Raw genomic sequence first — 10,992 nt, forward strand, 5'->3', positions numbered from 1 at the left:
GTTGATTGACCATTTGTTTTCTTTGGTACATCTTGTGTGACAGTACATAAGCTATAGCATCATTATTCTTTCCGATACACCTTGAAACACATTGCTTTTACCAGAGGAAGCTTTTAAGCTTCGCTATTGACATTTATGTTGTGTTCACTTTAGACTCTTGATCATCAAGATATTGCTTCCATGGCAATTCCTTTTATACAATCCATTTCGTTATCAAAAAAGTTAACAGCAAGTACCAGAACAACAGGAAAATGTAACAAAAAATTACGGCGTCTGCAAATAGAGAAGACACCTCGAAAAGCAGTGCTGTGCTTCCAAAGTCGAACTCCTGCCATAGTATGCATATCCATACTAAAAACCATTATATACGATACCTTCCCTAGTTCATATTCTTCCATTTATCCCTTTAGACCTTTCCGTTCAACACTAATAAGAAGACCCACCGCGATTATGCTTGCTGTAACTAGTGACTGATGGGTATATCCATGACTGTTGAAATTGATTCTCTTTTAATGACGTTTCGAAAGCAGAACAGTGCTGAAGAAAGCTTCATCTGTTGGCAGCCTGATGCAGCAATGGTGCATATGAACCCGATCAGTACTTCCATCTCGACACATTCTGATATGTAGGCACGGGAAGGTATTGCGACCTAGTTGAATAAAGAATCCAGAATGCTGCTACTCGTAGGCCTAGGGAGACATAAACTAATGCAAGAACAGCAGCGGACGGTGGGGGGCATATACCGGAGCCAGTTGCAGTCCAGTTTTTGATAGTCGAGAAGCTATAGTAAGAATTGGGAAGCCTGTCGGTTAAGTGTTGCTAACCATCGGCTCTTTCCTCCTCTCCAGTCTTCCCAACTAGGGGTGTAAACGAACCGACTCGAAAACTCGCGAGCTTAAAATTTTCAAGCTCGACTCGAACTCGAAATCCTGAACTGAAACTCGTGGGCAATTCGAAAAGGCTCGAAATGAAAAAAAAAATCTTAAACTTAACTCGATTGAAGCCTCAAACTTGAACTTGAACATTAAATACATGAAAATCTTATTGTATTTTTATAAATAAAAAATCAATACATAAATGTTAATATTATTAATAATTTATTTTAAAAATAAAATCTTAATATATTATATTTTTAAGATGTTCACGAGTTTTTTGAGTCGAACAGTTAATTTCGGTTTGTTAAGAACTCGAGTCGAGTCGAGTCCATTCGATCCGAGTATTTATCGAACTTTGATCAAATTGATTTCGAGTAGCTCACAATCTATCTTATCTCATTTACATCCCTATTCCTTACAACGTAGCCCTGGACTGGCCACAAAGCACACAGAAAATATGCAAACCTGATCCGAAGCCACCGTTCATAGTTTTTGGATTTAGCCGACAGTTGGTTGATTCGTTTAAACCACAGTTTGTTCCTTCGATGTTGGTTCTTCAATGTCCTGAACTGGTAAGAATATTACACAAAGGATTCCCTTAGGGTGCATGGATCATAGTTGGTGAAGAATAAAATAAAATTTAATGATTTAGAATATACATTATCTTGTTAGAAGCTAATAAATTAATTATAATATGGTTAACATAACTAATGTTTTTAATATCAGTTATGTCTTTTATATATAATGTTTAAATTTTATATGATCTTAAATATATATATATATATATATATTAAAAAAAAGTTAAATATATTTGAATTTGCATATTTTATTTAAAAAAATATATAGCTTTAAATTATTATAATAAGTATATTACGATTGAGTGAAGCTTTAATCTAAGGGTAAATTATATCATTTTTCATTAAACTTTATCCCCTCTTATTTTACTCACTTTACTTTCAAATTTTCTAATTTAATCACTAAATTTTTAATTGCTCATGTTTTGGTCACTCTAAATTATTTTATTCTTCTTTTGGTGTGATGCGTTTTTATTATTAATATATAAAAATAATTTAAAATAAATAATAAAATAATGTTTTTTTATTATTAAATTTAAAAAGATTTAAAAAATTAATGCCCACCATCGACCATTGTTGGCCTTTGGAATCGTCAACCATTCAGTCCTAAATTTCATTGGTCTTTTTATTAAGACTCCCTGAGTTTGAATCCAGTGGTTATTTCATCTGAAAATGACCCAAAACTCAAGAATCACAGTTGAAACATTTCATTTTCCTTACTTTTGATCTTCTATCGTGGACTCTAGAGCATGTTTCGATAGAATAGAGGTTTGATTTAGACTCATGGGTTTGAGGCAAACAACCTATGAAATCTGAGACTGATCGACCACCATCTACAACGGTCGATGTTTTGGTTTTCTCATTTTTTTTATTGGAGTCAGAGCATGTTTTGATACAATAGAGGTCGGATTCAGACTTAAGGGATCGAGGCGAAGTGATCGATGAAATTTGAGATGAACAACCATCATCTACAGTCGTCGACAGTGGCATCCAACGCTAACGAATAGTGGATGACCACCTTGTATTTCTATTTTATATTTTAAATTATTTATAAATGAAATAATAATAAAAATATCACATCATACCAAAATAATAATAAAATAATATAAAATAATCAAACATGAACAATTTAAAATTTAGTTAGTAAAATGAAAAAGTTGAAAAGTATGGTAACTCAAATAGAAGAGAGAGTAAAGTTTGAGGAATGGTATATTTTACCCCTAATCTAAATACAAATAATTTTGATAGTGACAATAATTTTGACTTGATTAATGCAAAAAAAAATGAAAAAATAAAAGCTAAACAGAAAAGCAAATCACGGGAGAAAAGAAGCGCCTATCGCACGCAGAAATCGTCAAAGCTGGGTGGACCCCACTACTTATCACACGCGTGCATCCAACCTTCATTTTCCCTTCCGTATTACAGGAAATGCCCTTAGATCAACGGCTCATATCTCACCGTCTCTCACTCCCCAAACTTCACATATCTCCATGGCGAATCCCTATAGGTTTTAAAAACAATTAGGTCAAATTAGATCACTCAATTATTTTAAAAATATTTTGGTCATTTAACTATTTTTAAAAATATATATATTAACATTACATTTTGTTTCTATTTTAAGCAATTGTTACTAGCTTAAATTAAGATAAATAGTAATGTGACATGATATAATAGTAGTTTTAGTTCTAAAAACTTACACATCTATCAAATTGATCATAATTCAAAATAATTTAATAAATATATAATATTTAAAAATCTATCAATTTGGTCATTGTTTTTATTTCAAATAATTTAATAATTCAATACATTTAATGTTCTGCGAAGATAATAAAAAATATCAAATGTTAAATGAATTCAATTTGAACAATAATTTTTAATTCTTTTAAAATTTGGGATTAAAATTAATGAAATAGGAAGTTGAGAGTAAATTTTTTGAAATCTAAAATTTTATAAGGAATCATGCTAGAATTTTACCTTCTTCAGAAACCTTGTACCTACTATCTTGTTCCAAATCCCTGTATGCTTGTCACTTGGCCCCTTCTTTTAAAAAAAATCTATTATTAATCGTGATTTTTCGTCGAACATTCTGCACTGCAAGTGTTGTTCATCATGAATCTCTTTATGTATCAAAGATTATACAACCTCAATGAATCTCAAACATTTTTAAAAAATTTAACCCAAAATTTTACTTAATTGTTTATTTTCGTCACCGTAAATAATATTTCATGAACTCCTTTATCAACCTGAGGACTATACCTCCCCCAACAAATCTCAAACATCTTGCAAACCCATATCCCATATCTCAAAATCCTAATCGATTGCTTCTCCACGTCATTCGTTTAGCATTGCAAACATTATATGTCATGAACTCCTTTGTCGATTGAAGATTATACAACCCTAACGAATCCCAGACATCTTCCAAAATCTCATCTTTTATCCTAAAATCCTAATCGATCGCCACTCACTATGTTTATTTGAAAAATTTATTGTCGATTTCCCCTCCTCGTTGGTTGTGCAGAACTCCAAACGTCGTCCATCATATATTCCATCGTATCACTAAATTATGAAATTATTTCAAATTAAAATGGTGAACAAAATGATAAAATTTTAAAATATTAAAAATCGACTTAATCATGATTAAATTGATACAATGTATAAGTTTTAAGAATTAAAACTATTATTATATCATATTACACGGTCAAACCTAACGTCAGAAACAAAATGTAAAATTAAATTTGAAAAAAAATATTTTGATGATCAAAGCATAAATAGGAGAATATGTAACTGACCACATATGTAGTTTACCTAAAAAAAATTAATTGCTCATACTAAAAAAATTTGGTGAAACTCCGTCATTTATACTTATAACATGCATAAATTATAAGTTTAGTTTCTATATTTTAATTGTATAATCAAAACTGAATTCACAACTTACGCATAACATATTAACTAATAAAAAATCAATTAACAATTTTAACAAACAATATTTGATTTAGGACCAAAATTTCAAAAACTGAAAAGTATAGGATTGAAAATAATCAAAATATAATACAGTGATTAAATCCGTAATTTACTTATAGATTAGGGACTAATAGGAGAAATTGTCCAAAGTTTCTCAACTTCATTCAGCGCAAATCTAGGGATTTTTCCCCATATAAAATCAATATTTCATTATGCTTCTTCGTTGTTTTGGCTGCTTCCACTCCAATCCTTCGTGTTACTGAGATCTTTTTCTCTGACCTTTAATTTTGTAAGTACTATCATTCCAAGTTTCTAACGTGCCAGATTATTTTTTTAATAATATGTTGGCTCAGTTTACAGATTTGTATTTGGTTAGTATGTTAGCTTTACTCTGTGTTATTTATTCATTTTCTCTGCATTTTAGTTTATAGTTTTACCGAGAATCTTGCTAAATTTTAAAATAGAGTCATTTTCTTTTGACGGAAAGCGATTTTTCTTTTTTATTGCTGTAAGATTTGTATCAGCCACCTGATATAACATTTTTTAAATATTTTCTATCTGCTGATTGTTAGATCCGCTGAGCTTGGTTTTGTTATTGATCTCTTCGTTTAATTAATTATTATTGCAGATCCGTTGGTTTAACTGCTACGTATGTTTAAATTATTATCTACTCTTTTTATCCTTTTGGTTGCAGGCTAGAATTAATAATTACTTTGGGGATTGAACTGAATATAAACAAAATGCCGTGGCCCTTTGTGAATCGTGTCCGCTTGGTGGTCTTCTTTCTCGTCATACTGTAATTTTCATTTGGTTTTGGTAAGGTTTGTGAATTTTAGCTCTATTGTTATAATCCACATAGGGGATGCCGATTGCTTCTGTTATATTTTGCAGTAAAAAAGTTGATTTAAATTCTGTTGCGCATTGTGTTTGTAGGTTACATTTATTAAGGAAGTTTTGTCTGTTTTTGTAGGTGAAATTTTCAATTGAATTTGGAAGGGAATTCAATTCATTCGAGTTAGTGTCATTGGGGGTTGATAAAACTTTGGTTGGAGAGGTTTGAGAATGTACATTGCAGTTACCATAAAGAGATATCGTGCAGTTAAGGAAGTTGGGAAGATTAAAATGAGCGTTGGTGTTGTTTCTTACTATCAATTAGTTCAAGTTTGTCAGGTGACTTTGTTTCCCTTAACTGTTTTAAATTTCTCATGTTGATGCTTCAGTGTGCTACTTTTATATATACATATGCAGAATCCACTTACACATTGTAAAACTTTTTAGGTTTTGGCATTTTTAGTATAGTCGGATGAGTGAAAATAGACAGTTCCGATTAACAGTAGGTAATGCGAAAATAGTCACTGGAAAAAAACAAAGATAATCTCAGTAGTCTATTTCACTCATCCAACAATCTAAAAACCTGTGAAACTTAAAAACGATCCTTGGTAAAGCTGCTAATGCATACAAAAAAAGTCTTAAATATATTCATACGTACCATTTTCAGATTGTCAACTACGGTTTTATAGCTAATTTTGCAGTAGCGTGATTGTTTATAGTTTGAATATTCCTCTGGATTTTTAGTTTGTCAATTGACTGGTAAGAAAAGTCTGTCCTGTTAATTCACACACGACATTATCTAATGCATTATAACACGTGCATAGACCAAGCACATTTGTGACCACATATGCATATATATGGGGGGATTGTAATAGTATATGTACGGTTATTATAGTAAAGAAAAGAAGTATAATTCGAGTAACGCGGATCATTTTTAATTGGCCTTTTTCTATTTGTTCTTGCTGTTGACTGTTGTGGATTTTCTGTTAATTGTGAGTTCAGCTATTCTGGGGATAGATAAAACTTATTACCTTTTAACTGTTTTAATGGGCCTCGTGTGAATCTTTTTATTTAGTCAAGTAATATCTTTGTATATCTGTGGACGAAATGTTTTTTTGATTTTGGATATACATATCCTCTATGTGTATTTTATGTTTCTAATGGCTTATTTCCAATCACAGGCCGAGTATTTTCGTCAGTTGCTAAAACCTGTCACGTAGACTGGTTATTTAGGAACTCTTGGAGATTGGGATCTGGGGGAGTCTGCCATTTGGTTGTTTTATACGCAAGGCTGTGACAGAATGAAATATCTGATATTGTTAACGGGAAATTTCGGATAGACAGCTCTGGCTTGTTGTGGCGACTCCATTAGTTTAGTCTTTAGTCTTACCATAATTATAGCTAGAAACCTCCTTCCAACTTAAAAGTTAAATAATTGCGAGTTCAAAGATTACCGCGGACTTCTTTGATTTAGTAGAAATCAGATGCAGAGTGACCAACAATTTTACTCCCAAAAGGCAGTGCCTACACTTGCAGATCAAGTGGGTAATAGTTACATGCATATCCCGGCTGCATCTCCTTTTGGTACGGTTTTTCCTCTGTGTGCAAAACCATTGCCGCCCCTCCATGGCATTGAGTTTCAACCCTCTGATGTTTGTCCCAAGAACTTTGTTATTTTCGATCAGACTGAGAATAGAAATCAGATCTTGTTCAATCCCGCTATTACAAACAAGTTCAATGGTAACGGATTAAATGCTTTTGCCTCTTACATTGATGGTAAATATGAGAGAAAAGATGTTAATGATGTGGGAAAAGAAACATCCTCTCTTCTCTGAAAGAGGATTCTGATGATATCGATGCACTACTCAGCTCAGAAGAGGAAGGAGGACAAGTAGAATATGACGAGGAAGAGGTTAACACTGCATGTACATTTGGAAATTATGAAGTCGACTCTGCTGATTCTCACTCTGCTCGTGGTTCAAAATCAAGAAAGAATAGCTTGTCTAGTAATCCTGGTGGATGTGACCCTGAAATTAAGCGAATGAAAATGAAGAAAATGGTGAAGGTATTAAGGGAAATTGTTCCGGGTGCTGATCAGATGGGTACTGTAGCTTTTCTTGATGAAGCTGTTAGGTACCTCAAGTCTCTCAAGGTTGAAGTGCAGCAGCTTGGAGTTGAGAATTTCAAAAATGAAGATTGAACCCAAATTTCAATAATGATTTTATTGCCTTCTAGAAGCTAGGTTTCCTCTTGTATTGCATCCATCTTCATGGCTGGTCTCTCTTATGATTTGCAGTCTTAATAAGGTATACAGGTATCAGAATTATATTGTGTGTATGCATGAACTGCTGCTGAAACTTCCAAAGCTGATTTATCGTTCTCTTGAATGAAGTGTGCTTGTTTAGTGTGTAGCATGAGTGCCAATTTTACGGCTGCTTTGAATGTTAATGTGCTTGTAGTTTCGACATTCTACTCTGCCTGCCTTATGTATTTCACATGCTTTCTGTAATTCCCAGTTGAATAAATCATGTATGTTATTTAGCAGGTGAGCATATCAATGAAGAGTGAATGAAGACTAAAATGGCTTATCAAAATTTATTTTTATTGTTACAATTGGACAACTATGGAAACAAATCATCTAAGCTTTCCGTTGCTATTTACATTCTCTAGATGTCAAAACATGGCAACGGTGAATCTTCCGGCTGTATTCCCACCGCCCCATAGAAAAAGAAAGAAAAGAATCAGCAAAGCAGCATCCAGACAACCGGCAATTTTCCGTTTCAACTTAGCATACTGAACAATGGAGAAACTTGAAGGTCGGCCCTCCCTGTTGAGACCAAGCATGCATAAGGCATTCCTCTTCGATTCCTAGGATCATGTCCATATTTGGGATTGGAGAAATGTCACTTATTTAATGTTTATAGTTTGCTTTAAGTGAAAAAGCAAACCCATATTACCAACTAGAAACTAAATAATTAATGAAAATGGTTGTTTTAATTCATGTCTGGAAATTAAAAACTTTGTTACGTAAAATATGAATCACATACACGAGGAAACATAAACATGAAAAAAGACAGTTCAACACTCAAATTAATGCCCAATTTTATCTCAATTGTAAATATGAAAAAAAATACAAATTAGCTTCCCCATAACAAGGTACCAAATCTATTATCAACCCATACGTAAGATGGAAAACCCAGATCAAAACAAAACACATCTCACATTTACGAACTAACCATATAGAATAAATTACAGGCCAAGCCCAGGATTTCACACTGCATATTGTTGGGTCAGTTCCCGAAGGAACAACCCTCTAAAAATAGGCGTATTGCCGTTTTGGGCGGCGAGCACACGGCATTGTTTAGTTGAAGGCGAAAGAATAGTTCGCTCTTGAGTAACGCGTCAGCTTTGCGCGTTTATTTATTGGGATGCACTTGCTTATCGCTTAATAATATGAGATTTTTGTCTTTCCAGCATCTGTGACTGCTCAAGCGCTGCGGCCCCCACCTTATTCAACCGCTCCATCTTCCTGCTAAATTCCTCTGTTTTTTCCGGCTGAGTTCATCGGTTCGTTTCATGTCAACTTGCTGCACCTTCTTCTTCTTTTTTGAACTTCTCGATGTTCGATAGAATTAGGGGTTCGATTGAACTCGAATTCAAGTCGGGTTGTATCTCATATCGTAAGACAAGATTTCTCAATGTAATTTTTTTTATACACAAAGATCAAATTTAAAATCTTACTTAAGAAACATATATTTGTATTATTAGTCAACACAATATTTTAAATATATTATAATCTCATCAATGAATATTATTCGGCTAATTTAGTGTAGGTTTAATACCAAAGTAAGCGCCCAACTATATCTAATTCTCGAATAGGTGTCTAAACTTTTTTTGATACATCAAGGTGCCTAACGTTACTTATTAGGTGTCCAGACCGTCAAAGATGTTAATTTCTTCTGTTAAGTGACATGTGTCATAGTTGGGTGATTTGAAATTTATTTTTTAAATATTATTATTATTATAATAAAAATTTTAATTTATCTTAATTATAAAATAATCCTAAAATACCTTAAATCCCAAATCGATCCTTAATCAACTGTCGTCGCCCTTCCAACCACGAACATCGCCGCTGACATAGTCTCTGTCATCCTCCTAGTATACATCGTTGTAGTTTTCGTCTATTGGTTGTCGAGATCGCATAGGATCACGATTTTCATCCTAGGGTTCACGTGATATAAAAACATCATTTTGCCGTCAATCGATCATGATTTCATGGGAGTTTCGGTCCTCAAGGGGAGATGAGTTCGGGTGGAACTTCGTCGATAACAAAGAGCAATGACGGACATGTGTTTAGGCTTTGAAATGAATGATTTCAAACTTTTTAGAGTTATTTCAAAATATTTAGTTTTTCCTTTAATATATATATAATTTTAATTTTAAATAAAATTTTAAAAAATAGTTTAAGTATCTATTCGATGAATTTAGATTGGATGAGTTAAAAATAGTTTAAGTATCTATTCGAGAATTTAGATATAGTTTAGACACTTGTTTTAGTATTAATCCTTTAATGTATTGTTATATATTTATAATGATAAAATTTTCCCTTTTGAGATGACTATCTATCTCAGTTGGTAGAGCACAAGGTTCTTAATCTTGAGGTCGTGGGATCGAGTCCCACGGAGGACATTTTATAATTCGGAGGTCTTCTACGGAAGCTGCTCTCAACCTAGTGTTGGGGGCAGCCTACTATCTTACCTCCCCTTATCCTATTACATAAACCCAGCAGCACACACAAAAGAAAAAGAAAAGTGTTGGATTCCTTTTAACTCTCTCCCTTGTACTCGTCTTTTCTCGGTGGCATTGCACGTCAAGTTATTTTTGTTTTATTTAAGAAATTTTCTTCAAATGATTTTTTTAACAAATTTGTTTAACGTAAAAATATCGTTTTTTATTTGAGCATTAAATTTTTATTAAAAAATAAATTGTCTAAAAATGATTCCACATTTCAAATGAAATTTTGAATAAAATTTTTTATAAACATTTCCAAACGATATTTTGCTTTTTTATAACTTCAATTAGTGGTCAGCTGTCAAATATAAAGATGTCGTGAACCACAAAATTCAAACGAAAGATAATACAAAAATTAACTTCATAAAATTAAAATATTAAAATTAAATTTTAAAATAATATGACAATTATTAAAATATTCTTTACTTGCATAAGTATATGATGGGTCAAGCTTTGATCGATCTGAAATGATTCGAGTATTTTATCTCTTTTATTTTCTTTTTATTTGGATTCAAAGAGATTCTATTAATTCAATTTTTAGGATATCACATTCAACCCAATACAATATATATATATATATATATATATATTAAATAAATACTTAATTAAAAATATAAATATGTAATTATACTTAAATATATAATAAGTAATTTTATTTTCTTTTTGAGTCAAAACATTTTATCATAAAATAAAATTATAACCGATCTAATATCATTTTAAAAAATGATTAAATATAAACAAGTGTCCAAACTATAAAACTTTTCACGAATAGGTGTCTAAACTATTTTTAAATGATCCTGGTGTCTAACGTTACAAACCTTCCACTTAAGTGTCCGGACCGTCAACGACGTTAATTTTCTATGTTAAGTGACACGTGTCACAATATGTTAATTTAAAAAATAAAAAATATTAAATATATTATTATATTTAAAAAAAACTATTTTTTCTTAAACTACATA

General features: G+C 32.0%; 1 pseudogene; it reads left to right on the top strand.

Annotated features, from left to right (window-relative positions):
* Window positions 1-4,588: 4,588 nt before the first annotated feature.
* Window positions 4,589-7,714, top strand: LOC120137466 (annotated as a pseudogene).
* Window positions 7,715-10,992: the final 3,278 nt, after the last annotated feature.

This window comes from Hibiscus syriacus, unplaced genomic scaffold (assembly GCF_006381635.1).
Source record: "Hibiscus syriacus cultivar Baekdansim isolate YM2019G1 unplaced genomic scaffold, ASM638163v2 tig00110670_pilon, whole genome shotgun sequence".
Lineage (NCBI taxonomy): Eukaryota > Viridiplantae > Streptophyta > Magnoliopsida > Malvales > Malvaceae > Hibiscus > Hibiscus syriacus.